The sequence below is a fragment of the Topomyia yanbarensis genome, chromosome 3 (assembly GCF_030247195.1).
Source record: "Topomyia yanbarensis strain Yona2022 chromosome 3, ASM3024719v1, whole genome shotgun sequence".
NCBI lineage: Eukaryota > Metazoa > Arthropoda > Insecta > Diptera > Culicidae > Topomyia > Topomyia yanbarensis.
Genome location: NC_080672.1, coordinates 366,092,546 through 366,110,122, shown reverse-complemented (window position 1 = coordinate 366,110,122; position 17,577 = coordinate 366,092,546). Strand labels below are relative to the sequence as shown.

The 17,577-nt window shown below is 36.8% G+C and overlaps 1 protein-coding gene across 8 annotated transcripts in view; it reads left to right on the top strand.

The window, feature by feature from the left end:
- The window catches only part of LOC131688459 (neurabin-1), a 277,301-nt gene that overhangs the window by 182,668 nt on the left and 77,056 nt on the right, over nt 1–17,577 (top strand). Inside the window, exon 1 of one of the 8 annotated variants that reach the window (XM_058972737.1) lies at nt 7,549–8,725. The exons of the other annotated variants lie outside the window; for them this stretch is intronic. The gene's annotated coding sequence lies outside the window, so the exon portion shown is untranslated. Of the gene's footprint in view, nt 1–7,548; nt 8,726–17,577 lie in introns of those variants that run through there. 8 annotated transcript variants of the gene reach the window in all.

Sequence of the window (17,577 nt, the reverse complement as noted above, 5' to 3'; positions counted from 1 at the left end):
CAGGTTTAGCAAAAAGTTATTTAAAATTGGCGAAAGACCATGCTGGTGCAGCTTCTCTGACAGAGTGTTGATAGAAACTGAGTCAAAAGCCCCCTTAATATCCAAGAAGACTGATGCCATCTGCTCTTTGTTAGCATAGGCCATTTGGATTTCTGTAGAAAGCAACGCAAGGCAATCGTTCGTCCCTTTGCCTTTGCGGAAGCCAAATTGTGTATCTGACAGTAAGCCATTTGCTTCAACCCAATTGTCGAGGCGAAACATGATCATTTTCTCGAACAACTTCCGAATACAGGACAGCATTGCAATCGGCCGATACGAGTTGTGGTCGGAGGCTGGTTTTCCTGGTTTTTGGATGGCGATGACCTTCACTTGCCTCCATTCATAAGGGACAATGTTACCCTCAAGAAACTTGTTAAATAAATTCAACAGGCGCCTTTTTGCAGTGTCAGGCAGATTCTTCAGCAAGTTGAATTTGATTCTGTCTAACCCTGGGGCGTTATTGTTGCACGATAAGAGAGCAAGTGAGAACTCCACCATCGAAAACGGTGTTTCGTTCGCGGTATCGTGAGGAGACGCGGCGCGGAACGTTTTCTGTACCGGGACAGAGTCCGGACAGATCTTCTTGGCGAAAGCGAATATCCAACGGTTTGAATATTCCACGTTCTCGTTGGTACTATTACGGTTACGCATACGTCGAGCCGTACCCCAAAGAGTGCTCATCGCTGTTTCTCTCGTTAACCCGTCGACGAACCGGCGCCAATAACTGCGTTTTTTGGCTTTCATTAGACTCTTCATTCGCCTTTCTAACGACGCGTACTGTTGATAGCTAGCGGGTAACCCGTCTTCCCGGAAGGCCTTATATGCAGTGGACTTTTCCGCGTACAGCTCTGAGCACTCTTTATCCCACCACAGGGTGGGAGACCGTCTATGGGTATTCGCGCTGGGTACTGGTTTAGTCTGAGCTTGATTCGCACTGTCGAGAATCAAGCCAGCCAAAAACCTGTACTCTTCCTCCGGAGGAAGTTCTTGAGTGGATTCGATTTTAACGGATATCGCGGTCGCGTAACTCTTCCAATCAATGTTCCGTGTGAGGTCATACGATACATTGATTGTTTCCGATGGTCTTGAACCGTTAGCAATTGAAATCACGATAGGCAAATGATCGCTACCGTGGGGATCAGGGATCACCTTCCACATGCAATCTAACTGTAGCGATGTCGAGCAAAGCGATAAATCCAACGCGCTTGCGCGTGCTGGTGGTGTAGGAATCCGCGTCATTTCTCCCGTGTTTAAGATGGTCATGTTGAAATTATCGCAAAGATCTTGGATTAATGTTGATCTATTATCATCATGAAGACAGCCCCATACCGTACCGTGCGAGTTAAAGTCTCCCAGAACTAGCCGCGGTGCCGGTAAGGATTCCGTGATATTACAAAGCGTTCGGTGCCCTACCGAGGCTCTAGGAGGAATGTAGATGGAAGCAATGCAAAGGTCTTTACCTTTGATTAAAACTTGACAAGCGACAATTTCAATGCCTGGTGTCGAAGGGAGGTTAATTCGGTTGAAAGAATAGCACTTTTTGATCCCCAAAAGTACTCCTCCATAGGGGTTTTCTCGATCCAGACGAATTATATTAAAGTCGTGGAAGTTGAGATTTATATCGGAAGTTAACCAAGTTTCACATAATGCGAAAGCATCACATTTTAAACTATTTAGTAAAGATTTAAAGGAATCGATTTTCGGGAGGATACTTCTGCTGTTCCACTGTAGAACAGTGATCGAATCGGTGACCTCGTTCGATGACTTAGCCATCGAAGGATACGATCGCTGCAAGGAGGGGCCATTTAGTAGTCAACTGCTTCAAAAATGTTTGCACTATAGGGAGAAAACGTATCAGAAGGCTTTTAAGAGGATCAGTAACATTGAAAGCTGTGAAAATTAAGTCCACTATGTCAGAAAATTTCATTAGTCCGCTACTGGACTGAGTATCTGTTTGAAAAAAGGGGACACTTGGGGTTTTGGATGTCCCTGGAAGTGGTGGGTACTCCTTGTTAGAATTAATATTTCCAAGTCCTGGAGCAAATTGCTTCGGCTTTTGTGCATCACTTCCGTTGGATTTATTGGTTGTAGATGGCGCACTCTGAGTGGACGACACCTTGGCACCCTTACGAGGCAATGTAGGGGAGGCTGGATTTCTCCTCTTCCTGGATTCCCCTGGGTTAACCAAAGATGTTCCCTCTCGTGGGTCGTCAGATTCTTGCTCAACGTTAGCCAAACCAGCATAGGGATTTTCGGACAGGACAGATGGCGAAGCATTCTTTAGCATTTCTGCATAAGAACGCCTTGAGCGTTCCTTAAGGGAGCGCTTAATTTTATCCCCGCGCTGCTTGTACGCAGGGCATGATTTAAGAGCATGTGAAGGGCCCCCGCAGCAAATACACTTTTCAGTTTCTTTGTCGCAAGAGTCATCCTCATGCTCTCCTTCGCATTTGCCGCATCGTTTCTTATTTCCACAATATGTGGCTGTGTGGCCCAACTGCTTGCAATTGCTGCAGCTCATGACCCGCGGTACAAACAGGCGAACTGGTAGGCGAACCTTGTCAAGGAGGATGTAGTTGGGAAGAGAGGACCCGGCGAATGTCACCCGAATCGAGCCTGATAGAGAGTAGGTAGTCTTACCTCCCTCGGTGTTTGCGGTATACAATTGTTTGCATTCTAAGATCTTAATCTGTTCAAGAGAGGGGTCCTTAAAGCAGCCAACCCCGTGCTCCAACAGTTCTTCGCATTTCAGGCCCGGTTCGGACACTACCCCATCGATTTCACAGGCCACACAAGGCACGTACGCTTTAAATTCCCGCGTAAAGCGCTCACAGCAAGCAATCGCGTTTGCCTGGCCGAGATCACTCACTAGAACACGTATCTTGTTTGCCCGAACACGTGTTATCTGAGTTACGGCCGGGTAATTAGCAGTCAGATCTCGAGAAAGTTTTAATATATTAACCGGTTTCTCTCCGGTCCGAAAATATACCACCCATGGCCCAGAGGAACCTTCTGGGTACTGCTTTATACGGGGAGCAATGCGAGTATTAGGGGGATCAGGGACTTCCATGATTGCATCAGATGATATTTCGCCCTCGGCCATTTAAGCACGAGGGCAGAGCGTTATATAAACGGGAATGTGTCTTATTATTTGATTACAAGGTAGAGTAAAAGTAGGGAAAAGGAAAGAAAGCAAACGAGGAAAAAAAATAAAGCAAAACTTATCTGCAAACAACGTCGATTGTTCCGCACCAGCGAAAACAATGTACTGGATTTACTGTCGGCACCAGCAGAACGGCTGCTAACGAACGAACAAAGGATGACCTTGACTCACTAAAATTTACACACCGAGCACCACTGTGAAATATAACGATCCGTTCCGTTCAAAGGTTGGGAGACGTATGTAAACTCAATACTTAAATAGTAAAAACTAAAAGCTAAAAACTGAAAACCTAAAACTAAAGACTAAAAACAAAAAACTATAACTAATAAGGCTAAAAACTTAAAATTAAAAACCAGAAACTCCAAATTAAAAATTTAAAAAAATATGTAACTTAAGTCAGACGGACTGAGTAACAATATCTCAAAAAGTGAGATAAAAGAAACATTGGATCGAAAATTTCTTCAGCTGTTTTGCAAGAACTCGAATATTTTACCACGAGCTAGAATTACGCCAGCAATTATATTCGAATAATAATGCAAAGTATGCAGCTATTCAAACTCGTTTTTCTCGTGATCAATAAAATGTCACATTTTCCGGTCTGATTTAATCCCGACCAAATTATTAATGATAAACTATGAACAAAAAAATACAGAAAATGAAAAATAATATTGAAAAATAAAGTGTGAAAAATGATAAAAACAGAGAGAAAAAAGAAAATAGCACAAATGACAAAAAGCAAAAAAAACTGAAAAAAACAAACAAAAAACGAAGATGACAAGAAATAGGAATACAGACAAAAACGTAATTTGGAAAAGGCGAAAAAAGATAAAAGGAGCGGCAAAAGAAAAACGAAAAAGGGTAAGAAGATTCCATATACAAAAAAAAGAAAAAAGACGAGCAGGATATAAAATTCGAAGCGGATAAGAACGACAAGATAGTGAAGAAAAATTCAAAAGACGAAAAAATGGAAATAGACAAAAACAAACGAGAACATAAACAAAATGACAATAAGGACGAAAAGATAAAAGACGAACTGGAAAAGTTGAATTAAAAAGAAAAAAAAAATAGATAATGTAAACAGACAAACATTCAACGTAAAGACATTTTCAAAAATGACGATAATGACAAACCAGAGAAAATAGAAATAGGAATAGACAAATAACAACTAAAATTACAAAGGCAAGAAAACAATTAGGACAAAAAAATAAAAATGACAAAAAAGGCAAATAAGTCGCAATAGGTAAAAGGAAGAATGATATAAGACAAATAAGGAAAAAATAAGAACGGAATGAAGGACAAAAAAGTCAAAACATAAAAACATAAAAGAAAAAATAGATAAAAGGACCAAAAGGTCAAAAATACAAGTCGAAAATAAAAAAAAAATGAAAATGCAGAAATAGATAAATAATAGAAAAAGACAAAAAACATTAGAATGACAAGAAAGAGAAAAAACAACAAAAGGAAAAGAGAAGATGAAAAAGACAAACAGGCAAAATAGACAAAACAAAACAAAAAAGCAAATACGACAGAATAGACAATAGAGACAACGAAGACAAAAAAGACAAAAACTGCAAAAAAAGACCAAATAAAACAAAAAAAAACAATATAGGCTAAAAAGAAAAAAGTTAAAAAAGGCAAAACGGACAAAAATGACAAAAAAGAGAAAGGTAAAAAGACAAAAAGGCAAAATAGACAAAACAAAAGAAATGTGAAAGGACATAAAAAACTAAAAAGACAAAACAGACAAAGACGACAAAATGGACAAAAAAACTAAAACTAAAATAGACAAGTATGACATTGACAAAACATCAAAAAAGATAAGAACGAAAAGCAAAACGCGAAAAGACAAACGAGACTATTCGTCTCGTTTGTCTTTTCGCGTTTGTTTCGACTAAAAGAAAAAAATAGACAAAAAACACAAAATGGAGAAGACAAAAAGGACAAAAAGATAAAATGGACAAAAATGACAAAAAGATAAAAAATGACAAGAGACAAAAAACTAAACACAAAAAGACAAATGAGACAAAAAAAAGAAAATAGATAAAATATACAACGAGGGGTGGAGATAGCGTAGTTGGTAAGTTGGCCTTATACCCAGCTCACCTGGGTTCAATTCCCAACTCCGCACATAGGGTTAGAGATTTCTCTAAAGAGATTTCTCCAACCCGACAGAGAGGCGAATGACCCTAAGGTTAAAACCTCTATAATCAAAATAAAAAAAAAATGTAAAAAGGACAAAAAAGGCGAAAGACGTAAAATACCGAAAAGACAAAAAGGATCAAAAGACCAAAACGTAAAAAAACAAAAGAAACGAAAAGGAAACAAAATTAATAAAGACAAAAGAGACAAAAAAGCAAAACACAAAAATGACAAGAACTACAATAATAACAAAAAACAAAGCAGACAAAAAAGGCAATAAAGACAATCACAAAGGACAAAAGGCAAAAAAGTAACAAAAAGACAAAAATTACAAAAGGGCAAAAAAAAACAAACAAAATGGGACAAAAAAGGCAAAAAGACTAGATAAAAATACTAAAACACCAATAATGAAAAGAAGGAAAGAAACATAAAATATAAAAGACTGAAAAAACAAAAAAAAAGCAAAAAAGACAAAAAGGTAAAAAAGACAAAAAAGAAAAAAAACAAACGCACAATAGACTAAAAAGAGAAAAGACAAAAAGGGTAAAAAAGAGACGAAAAAGGAAATAAAATACAAAAAAATACAAAAAAATACAAAAAAATACAAAAAGAAAAGAAGGACAAAAAATCAAAAAGAGAGACAAATAAAACAATTAAGAAAATGTAAGATAATGAAATGACAAATAATCACGAATCTCTCACGGCAGGACGGGACTTCAGAAAAAGTGAACAAGTTGTCAAGATGCTATCCAATTACTAATAAGATAAAATAGAAAAAAAATAATTGAAGAGAACTTTGGGAAAACATCGGCTCGAATTTCCTGCCATCGGAGGACGTATCAAAGTTGTACTTTTTAATAAATGATTTGATACCAAATAAACAGAAACTCATGAGCCACAATATTGGTCAACTTCAAGATGCAAATTGCGATGTTTGCTCAGGCATAGACGATAATACCCATCGCGTTAAAGGGTGCACAAACGCACGGATAATTTGGGAATGGACAAAAAATGTAATCAACACAAAACTTAAAATAAATTTTACAAAATTGGATGATATTCTTTCATGGAAAATAAACCCTAGAAACCAAAGGCAAAAAACAGCACTATGGCGTAAGTCGAATGGTAAGCTACAATCTAAAGTCAGGGAACGGTAGTCTGTTTATATTTCAGAAAGGATTGAGGGAAATGCGATGGAACAACAGAAATGTTTTTAGAAAACATTTTGGTAAATTTGTGAACCTCTGTTATTAGATACTAAGATAAATAGGCGCAGATGAGAATGATGTAAATGCAAAATAATGTAAATAAATAGTATTTTCTTTAATAAAAAAAAAAAAAAAAAGAGAACAAAATAGATAATATGAAAAGACAAAAAATAAACAGAATGGTAAAAAAGACAAATAGGACGAGCAAGACAAACAAAGTAAAAAAGATTAAATAAACGAAAAGCAACTAAAATGACAAGGACAAAAAACAAAAATGGCAAAAAATGCAAATAAAACACAATAGACGAATAGACAAATATGATAAGAAAAGTAAAAAGGACAAAAAGGCAAAAAAACAAGACAAAACAGACAAAAGAAAACAGATTAAGAGACAAATATGGACTAAAAAGAGAAAAGACTACAAAGACGTGATAGACAAAAAACAAATACAAATCAAGAAAGACGAAAGAGACAAACAAGAGAACAGAAACAAAAGAGACAAAAATAAAAAAATGTAAATGACAAAAAACAAAAAAGGCAAAAAGAAAAACATCAAAAAGTATAAAAGGAAAATAGACGAAAAGGACAAAAAATGCAATAAAGACGATAAACAAAGAAGACAATACAGACAAAAAATGCAATAAAGACAAAAATGACAAATAGGCAAAAAAGCAAAATAGACAAGGAAGGCAAAAAAGCAAAAAAGACAAGAAAGGCAATGAAGATAAAAAAATAAAAACTTAGAAGGCAAAAAAGACGAGAAGGGGAAAAGGCAAGAAAGACAAAAAAGATAAAGAAAAACAAACAAAAGGAGCAATAAAGATAAAAAAGACAGAAAACGAAACAAAAAAGCAACAAAAGAGTTAGAAAAATCAAAAAAGAATAACGGCAAAAACAAAAAATGTAAAATAGACTAAAAAGGCAAAAAAGGCGAAAAAGCAAAACATAAAAGACCAAAAGGAAATAAAAGACAAAGAAGACAAAAAGTCACAAAAGAAAAATGACAAAAAAGAATAAAAGAGAAAAAAAGACAAGAAGAGAAAACGTAAGAAAACGGATTGGTAAATAATCGCGAATCTCTATTAATGACAAAACGGAGCTTTCGAAAAGTGAACTTGATACCAAAATGCTCTCTAATAGATAGTGTCTGACACCCCCGTCGTGATCTGCGTGTGCAGTTTCAATTTAGATACATTTTTTTCCGAAATTTCAATCAAAATTGTGACCGAATTTGACCACAAATAAAACTATTCAATTACTTTGTTCATGATTGCTACTATCCATCTGTTATAATCTGCTCAAGCCGATGGAATGTGGCCAGGAATTCGTTACATTACTTTTACATGCAATGCATTTTGGCGCAGACAGGTCTTCTACCATAACAACAACAACAACATGTAATATATGCTTGCACAATAATCGGATTCAAAAAAACAAGAAACATCATCTGATTTACTTCCCACACTGACTGTGACTGAAAATAAAATCAAGCCGGGAGCGGATTAACGCTCTACAGAATGGTCATTCGCAAGTTCCCCATAACCGTAAATATGCGCTAGTCTAAGAATAAATCGTAAAGATTATAGATTGGGGAAATATTTTGTGCATATATACAGGCTGCAGGGTACACACATGCGAGACTGATGGAGCCCGAGCCCGTGGGTAGAATTACCCCGACGGCGGCACGTACGTGAATGAATTTACTAACATTGCGCTCGCACTCGGTCTCTTCTGGAAATCCGATCCGAGCATGTTCTAAGTATGTACGTTGCTCAGTCCGACGACGACGACTACGTCGTGACGTGTGTCACCAACACCAACGAAAACACAAAAACTCGATCGTGATCGTGCGTTCCGTAGTATAGAGTGGACCGTGAGTGCCGAATGCTGGTGACGATCGTCAACGAGATGGTGTTGTTCATGAGCAGGAAGCTAGCCGATTCGGGCGAGAAGTTTTCGCGTTCAAACTCTGGCCACGGTTGGACGTGTTCTGGGCATCAGCGTGCGCGTTTCCCGGTCGCCGGTTCTGCGGACGGTTCCGTCCCGTTTTTTTTGTTTGTTCCAGCGAGTGGAACTAGCTATTGATTGATTCGTGATGTGCAGCGTCTCCGAAGGGGTGACACCAGCATTTGCAATTGAAATCGACGATTGTTACTTAATTGAAGTGTAATTAGCGGTAAGGGAACAGCTTTGATAGGAATCCAGTGGTATCGTGATTGTTGTTTCGTGATCAAAGTAGAAGCTGTGTGATAATATTGATGGGGATGTTTACGACATCGTTACCCAAAGAGATGGGCTCAATATGGCAGTCATTAATATTGCGAGAATTCGTTCGAGGGGGAAAACGGTTAGCAGTTTGTGTGAAATGAAGAGTTCCCCCTGCGCACATCGCCAGCCAGCAGCAGTGAAGAAATTTGGGAAGAATCTGTGCCAGAAAAGCGAGTGATGCGCGGATCGTCACTGAGCGAAGTGAAATAAAAGCCGATGTCTGCAGAACTGAGAGGAGTGATGAAAATTTTCCAACTTTTTTTTTCCTATGCCGGCGTTCTTTGTGAAAGTGAAATTTTAATACGGAATTATTTTTGTTCCTTCATCCTTTCACTTACCCTTGATGGCCAGTACGTTCTGGCACGAGAAAAACAAAAACGCGTACCGATGAAAGAGAATATTTTGTTTTTCACTGTTGAATTTGCCTTCTGTGCCGATGGCGCCCGATCGACGGTTGTGCTGGTTTCGATTCACGTGGGAGCTCGGGGATAACTATAAAATAAAACTATTAATGAACCTGCGCCGGTTGTCAATGGGGATAAAGAGTGAAGCCGAACGAAAAAACTTGTTCATAGTACCTAAGTTGAATCCATTTCGGTAATGGAATGGATTTTATTTTCCCATTACAGATGCAGCCTGCACATTTATTGGTGTGGATAATATAATGAATATGACTTTTCCTGAAAGGATTTCTAAAAAACAAGCAAACAGTTTGAATCGGTACAGGTGCCTCGCTTCTTGGATTAGGTTGTCTGAGGACCATTTATGGTCCCCTGGCACTGCAGAACTGAGAGACTCCTATGATTTAAGGGGCGTATACAGATGTAGAGTTATATTCGATGTAGATGATCAAACATCACATCCCAGCGGTGGTTATCTCGAATCAGTATTTATTTTTTAAAAGAGATGAATACGTAATGTTCGTTGTATAGCGTAGTTGGTAAATCGATTGCCTTGTACGCAGCTCACCTGGGTAAGAGATTTTTCTTAAAAGAATTTTCTAACCCGAAGAGGCGAATGACCTTAAAGTTAAAACCGCAATAATCGAAATGAAGAAAAATTGTAACGATAACAAAACATATGATCGCTTTTAGGGGGATTGATCATTAAAATCACAACATCATATGAACGAACGTGTACGTCTATAAATTCTTCCTGTTCCAAACTTTTCTTGCATTAATGATTGTTTGTATGATTTTGGCAATGTACGTTTCCATTTTTCGTGGTTTATATCTCAAAATGTGGCCATTTTTTAAAAAATTCATTTTTTTCTCTGTCCTTCACACAATCTTTATGATAGTTAATCAATGTATTCAGGGTAATTGTAGTGTACGACTGATTCCCTTTCATGAAGATTTTGCCAACAGTGTGAATAAAAACTGCTTTTTCCGTGTTCAAAAATGGCCGTTTTTCCAGGTTTTTTTCAGTTGAACCTTAAATTAGTTATGAAATTAGCGTTTCGACTTCTTCTTATAAGAATTCGACGTCAACATAAAATCGGACTAAATGGAGTGGTATGTGTTAGAATTGGTTTTACTCAAACTTTTCTCCTTTAGGAGAAATATAGCTTAGTGCATATTGCGTTAATGGATGGAAAAAGGAGCGAATTAATGCCCAAAATTAGAGGAATCACGACATGGTTGGATACGAGGAACGCAAAGGAATTAAACAAATAATTCTTTTTTTTTTTGGTTTTGACGTTTGAAGTGCGATAATCATGTATTCTTTCTTGGACGTCATAATAGCCTAGGGATAGAATAAGGGTTTGAGCATTGGACCGGAGTCCCAAGGGTTGCAGGTTCGAATGCTGCTTTTGGGGTGATTTTTTTTTACATAATTACATTCGTATACCTCACTATTTCGATCTGTTTTCCTCGCTAGATACCACCACAGACTTTTGTGGTGGTATCTAAGGGGAAAACAGATCGAAATAGTGAGGTATACGAAAGTAATTATGTGAAAAAAAAATCTCCCCAAAATCAGCATTCGAACCTGCAACACTTGGGACTCCGGCCCTATGCTCAAACCCTTATGCTATCCCTGGGCTATTATGACGTCCAAGAAAGAACATATGATTATCGCATTTACGACACTGATCGTACCCTGCTTCTAAAGCGAGATCACACACAGCCTACCTAATTGCTTTCGTTTAACTCGCCATTTCGATCTGTTTTCGGAAAGGAATTGGAAATAGTCAAAACCACCCTCTGTGCAGCTCTGAAACAACGAATGTCTGTTTCCCGGAAGGTCCGGTAATCGAGAGCTCGAACGTGGTTGTGTTCAACAAACTCTGTGCTGTACAGTTCGAAATAAGCTCATTCGGAAATATTTCAGAACCGGATCGTAAAGCAAAACACTAAGCCCAAAATGTGGGTCCGAAAGCTTTAAGATCAGGTGCTGACCACATCAAGCGGATACATCCTTTTGGTCGTTGAAACGTGTCAAATTGGATTCTTAACAGCTTCTGATACAGAAGTTTTATATTGCCAGGAGTTGCTGAAATGTTCCCAAGAAATATAAATTTGTTTTTGCGGATAAGTTTTTTATCTGGCAAGGAATCTGCAATTGTGGTCGGAAGTCTTCGATTTTCATGGCACCCAACCAGAGTTTAAATTGGCGATCGTTTTCACAAGCAGCGTTCGCACATCTTTTTCTTCCTTGGTGGGCATATCGTCCATATGTCTGTTCACGAAAGGGAGATTTCCAAACCCTGCAACCAACAATAACAGGCTAGATTCTTAGAAATGTGGCACTTTCATAGGCAAGTATTTGCTTAACCTTTCATTCAATCGAATAATTTTCTATGGATTATACTAAGGTAATAAATTTTAATTTTGCGATAACAACTGAATCAAATCATTCACCGTTATTTCGAAGAAAACAACGTACTTTTCTGTTGAAGTCGCTCTTCATTTTGCGTACACCTTTTTCAATCACGGTCTTGGCCTGCTGATTCCACCAATTCTTCGTCCGAGCAATGTCGCTAAAGATTGTGCTCTTCATTTTCTGTTTCCGCTTCATTATCACCCACTACTTCGCTATCAGACGGAGCTAGGGGGCAATTTGGTAGTTCTGCTCTTTTGGGATGAACTAGACTCCATTGTCGTATCATTGTAGCACATCCTTTTTGTAATGGCAGCTGGCTAAGTCTGTTCAAAACGTATCAGTCCAATTGACGATATACGGTTCCATTCCGAGGCGTGATTTGCTCTATGCTACGGACATACTTAAAAAAACACATCAACATTTTATCAAGATCGGAGCACAACAACTTGAGATACATCTTTTCACAACCTCCAAACCGCTAATAGGCAGAAGTTGGTTAAAGCACAAATCCCCGACTACATACGGGGAACGAGCCATTTGAGACAATATATTCTGATTCTTGAAATGTATCGATTCCTGGGAAATAAAAGCAGCTATAGTCAACTGAGTTCACAAGAACTATGCATTTTGTTTAAAATTATGCAATAATTACTAGTAACTTTTGGGAGATCCAAGTTATCCATGTTCTTTTCTCGTGATTACGACTTACCTTTCAATATAGAGGCCCCTTTTATAAAAATTCGGAAGAAACAGGATGAAAAGTTTTTGAACATTATTAACTTTCAGTAACAAACAAACCATCAGACGGGTTAAAGCTGGTACGGCGAAATTGTTTATTATGTGACTGGATGCTATTGCTGGAAGGAGATTCTCAGTTTCCCGCGGAATGCGCGTAAAGGCCTCTGTTTACGGGTCCGCATAACCCTATTTTGTCCTTTGTTAACAGTAATAATATGATAGTTACCTGATAAATAAATTCAGTCTACTGTAAGTCTAACCACATCCACTGGTAATGCCTTGAACTGATGGTGGCTTCCTACATACATACATACATACATACATTAGTAACTTTCACTATATTTAACGGAATTTCACTATATTTGCACTAATCAGTTGGAGAAATAGTCACTAATTTTATATTAAATTTTGAAGTATGTACGTATGTACTCTATGGATAACGCAAAAACTTTAAAAAGTGACGCGGAAACCCTGAAATTTCATAGTCTATTTCAGGCAGAGCCGTCAATATAGTGCACCTAAGAGACCTTATCGACTAATGGGAAGTTATATAAGTCCCGCAAGCATTTTAGTACTTTGTACTTCATTCATCTCTCGCTCGTTGATTGAGAAGCACATGTGGATGCACGATCAGATGATGCGATAAGAAAAAAGCAATCAGAATTTTCGTCACCCGTCGGATCACTGACCGAGCCATTTAGTTTGCTGGACAGACTTAATATTCATGTTATAGCAGTTTTCATCGATGCCCAAAGAAGAGGAAGAGAACAAGCCAATATGTGCGAAAGAAAACTGACATTGAAAGCTAGAGTAACTGAGTCGCTCTAAGAATTAACTCTATAACTGTATTCTTAAGTGTTATTCTAAACTTCTACAATGTATTCAATAAATATTTAATTTCACCAAATCTGGCAGCTCTTTCAGTCAACCGATATCATAGAGATTCTGAGCGGGGGAATCCGATTGAAATTTATTCATTTTCCACTCGTGTACTAACTTGATATATCCTTTCATTTTGCATTATCTAGCCAAATGCTGCTTATTCACATTTCAAATAAAATAAATTTTTAACGAAAATAATCGAGTGACTACGCTGCACCGAACGAATAAGTAATGCAACAAATAGCTGAAACATGACCTTGAATGTATTAGGGCATGAACTAAACGTAATTTCTTTTTCAAGATCGCTGTTAATATTTCGGAGCTCTAAAACATGAATTACAGTTACACTCTGCTTACTGGTATTTACACCAGTCGTAAAAAATAGATTCAGTAGTCAATCGAATTCCTATTATTTTTGAATACCAGTTTCATTCACTTCGGCATTGAAGCATCAAGTTTTTTCTAGATTTCTTGCACAGATCTTGTCCTATGCTGATTTGATTCTTTTCCTGAACTCTACAACTGAGGAATTCTGTTTAGTGCTGCCGTAAACATAGCGATTAATAATATCCCAAATATTTTTAATCGGGTTAACGTCCGAGCAAATGATAGGACATTCAGGTAGCGGAATCTTAACTTTGGCTAACCTATCCTTGACAGACTCATGTACTGGAATGTATCGACGCGCTGTACTATTGAAACATCAACCGAAAACGTCAATTGGTTGCTATAAGTAGCCCCCCCTTTTTGATATGTATTACGTCATTAGGATATCATGGTGTTACCAGTTTATATGGGAATTTGATGGGCGACTGCACTCTTCAACCCGTAACTCCGGAATCGGAAGTCGGATCAACTAAAAATTCAACAGCAGTTTATGGGGGCATTGTACCTTTGATTTGAAACTAATTTTATGCAAATCGGTTCTGCCATCTCTAGAAAACTTATGTGAGTTTAAATGACACACACATACATACACGCACAGACATTTTCCTATCTCGACAAACTGAATTGAATGGTATATGAATCTCGGTTCTCTATGCTTCGGTTGAAAAGCCGAGTTTTGTAGTGAATGCATAGCCAAACTCTTGTAGCAAATATCTCACTTCAAGAGGGATTAATCGCTATAACTATATCACCGGAATGAGGGTCTCCAGATCATATTAACATATTCCTAAAGAATATGTTATGTTGTTCACTTTACTATCTTTGCGTGAATTATTTAACGCACGTTATTGGCAAAAAATCACGGTGCTGCGGTCTGATTTTACAAGTCTGGAAATCTACATCGGTCGTGCAACGAAGCCGAAGGAAAATTTTCAAATTAGCAATAAACATCATCTGGATCAATACAATTCTCACTAACCTAAAAGCGATAGTGTTTAAAGCTTTCGACATCAGAAAAGGATCGGATTTTGTTAAATAAGTTGGAGAAAAAAGTGTAACACAGTGAGATATCGATCCCGTCTTCAAGAAAGATCGACAACTTGTTTTGTTCTGTATGACCCGAACCGTGATAATAGAAAAATGTGCAATGATTTGAGCTGTGAAGTCAAGTACAAATTGCGTCGATTTTTATTGAACTTTACCTATGTTTCGGCCCGTGATTGTGATCTTCTTCAGGGTTCGTCGATACTCGACAAAGTCACGGCTCATTTTGGTTCACTAATGAACACCAGGCGCTTGGTAACCTTCGCTTTCTCAACAGTAAATCTATCAAAGTTTCTGTTTTTGCTTCCCGGGACATCACTTAGAATTAGCCAGTCGCTTCAGGCGACCATATGTGAAATGTGGCTGTTTGGATTTGTTGTCTAAGTAGTTCTAATCTGGGTACTATTTGAAATACATCATCTAACTCAGTGGTTTCAACCTTTTTCATTCTATGCACCCCTTTCCTAAAAGTGTTCACTATCAATTTTCATTTGAGGAAAAAAAACGAATAAATGAACATCGTGCTTCTTTTAATGTGAAACTTGTTTTTGAATACTCTGAGCCAGCCAGCCATACTTGACATATTAAACAATATAGAAAGTCAAATTTCACTCGGGAATGTTATTATTAGTTATAGGCCACAACAAGCCCCTTTTGTGACGCGTACAGTGTTAATAGTTTTGTTTTGAATTTATATGTCATGGAGCATGAAAAGAAGATCTTTCAGTTCACAATCCTGCAGCTGCCAATGATTCTAAGAAGCATCCGTTCAACTAAATTAAAAAATTGTGTTTGATTGATTTCGAAGAATTTAATTTAACTCTGCTACTAAACTAAATCAACTAGTTAGCAAGATTAGCTAACTAATGTAGCAAGTTAAATCCGCATACAAAATCTTTTCGTTTTGGAGGAGTGAGCATGAGATTTTGAACGTCGCTTCCTGAACGTAACGATTTTATTTTTATTGTTGAACTATTTTCTAGAAATCAGTTACAACATTCTTGTAAAATATTTTAAGGTATGCTAACACACCAACACAAATAAAAGAATAATTCCTGTTTTTATAGGATTATGAATATTTTCAAATCCAGCATAGCGTAAAATCCAACTAAACCCCTTATTTGAAATTTGATCCATGTTTCTCATTTTTTTATTCCTACATGAATTTTTCTATTTTGTTAAAATTTCATTGATCTATTTTTCAAGTTGTGGACTGTATTTGTATTTCTACAATTGTAAGATTCCTTTTTTATCTATTTGCATACTTTTATTTTATCCATCTTTTTACGTTCCTTACTTTTGTTTTTTTTCTATTGCTATCACTATCACTTACTTTAATTTATGGTTTTTTCTCTGTTATTGAGGTTTATTCGAAATTTTTCGAGAAAATTCTGCTTTTTTATTTTTTTCTTATTATTTCATATTTTAATACCCTGCTTTTTTATTTGTTTCTTTTGTCATTCCATCTAATTTTTAGAATTTGTCTATTTACTACATTTATTCTTGTCATAGTCTTTTTCTATTTCCTTTTTTTTCATTTTTTTTGCATTTCCAAAAGCAATTTTGCTTATTCAAATTCATTCCAATTTGTCTTATTGTCTTTTTAGTAGTTTTTTTTCATTTTCATTGATTCTAATTTTTTTCCTACTTTACAATCGATTTTTCATTATTTTCACCATTTGTTCAATAATGCTCGACTTTTTTTTATTTCGATTATAGAGGTTTTAACCTTAAGGTCATTCGCTTCTTCGGGTTAGAAAAATCTCTCATGAGAATTTTCTAACCCTACGTGCGGGGTCAGGACTCGAACCAAGGTGCGCTGCGTACAAGGCAATCGATTTACCAACTACGCTACGCCCACCGCCATGTTCGACTTTTTTAATCTTCGCAATATGTTTTTCTAGTTTCCTGTTTTCCTTTATCTTTTTTTATAGGTTTTGTTTTGGTTTTTCTCGATTAAACATTTTTTGACAATTGACATTAATTTGTTTATTTGGTTGATTTTGTTGTTTTTAGTTCTTTTGTACATTCTTTTAATATTTAGTTTACCTATTGCTTTTTTAATCTTTTGCCATTGATCGCCGTTTAGATATTTTTAATTTTTGTAATTACTACATTTTTAATCTTCCTTACTTTTATAAATACTATTAACAAAAATGGCGCTTTTCAAAGTCATCAAAACTGTCGAAGAGTTATTAAAAACTCCCAAAGTATAAAAAACTAAGTTTTTTCCTTCATTGGCACTACAAACAACTAGTGCAAAAAAAATGGTACATAAACATATAATTTCAGTGTACTATACAGAATATCTGTGAACTCCAATGGATTTCAAACATTGACTTTTTTGTACTCAGGCAATACACAGTGGTGGGGGCCCGTACGTTGGACCCCCGGGCCCGTATTTTCTCTCTGCGGCCCTGTTAAGTTAAAATTTACCTCACATGAATCACCCTCTACAATAGTCCATTATAGCCCTGGGTGTGAATTGACACCTGGATGAAAACCACTGATCAAATCTGTCCCAAAGTTGGTGCTAGTTACTGACTAGATAAATTTGGAACGCAAATTTTTAAACTTAATTTAAATTGGGTGCTGTGTACTTCATGCACAAATTGATTTAATCCATTTTTTTACCCTTTTGCATTTAAAGCGAGTTGGTCCCAAAAATTAAGAGGTTGGCCAGCTTTTTAAGATCGAAAAAATCGAGTTTACTTATTGATTAAATAAATAGATAAATTCCATATCAACTTTTGAATAGGGCTAATAAGATTTGTAAACAAACTTTTGATTTGTTGATTTCTCTTAATTTGTTATAATTTCAACACAGAAAACATTTGAAATTGATTCTACCAAGGGTAAAGATGTTGATTCATGTGTATTTTT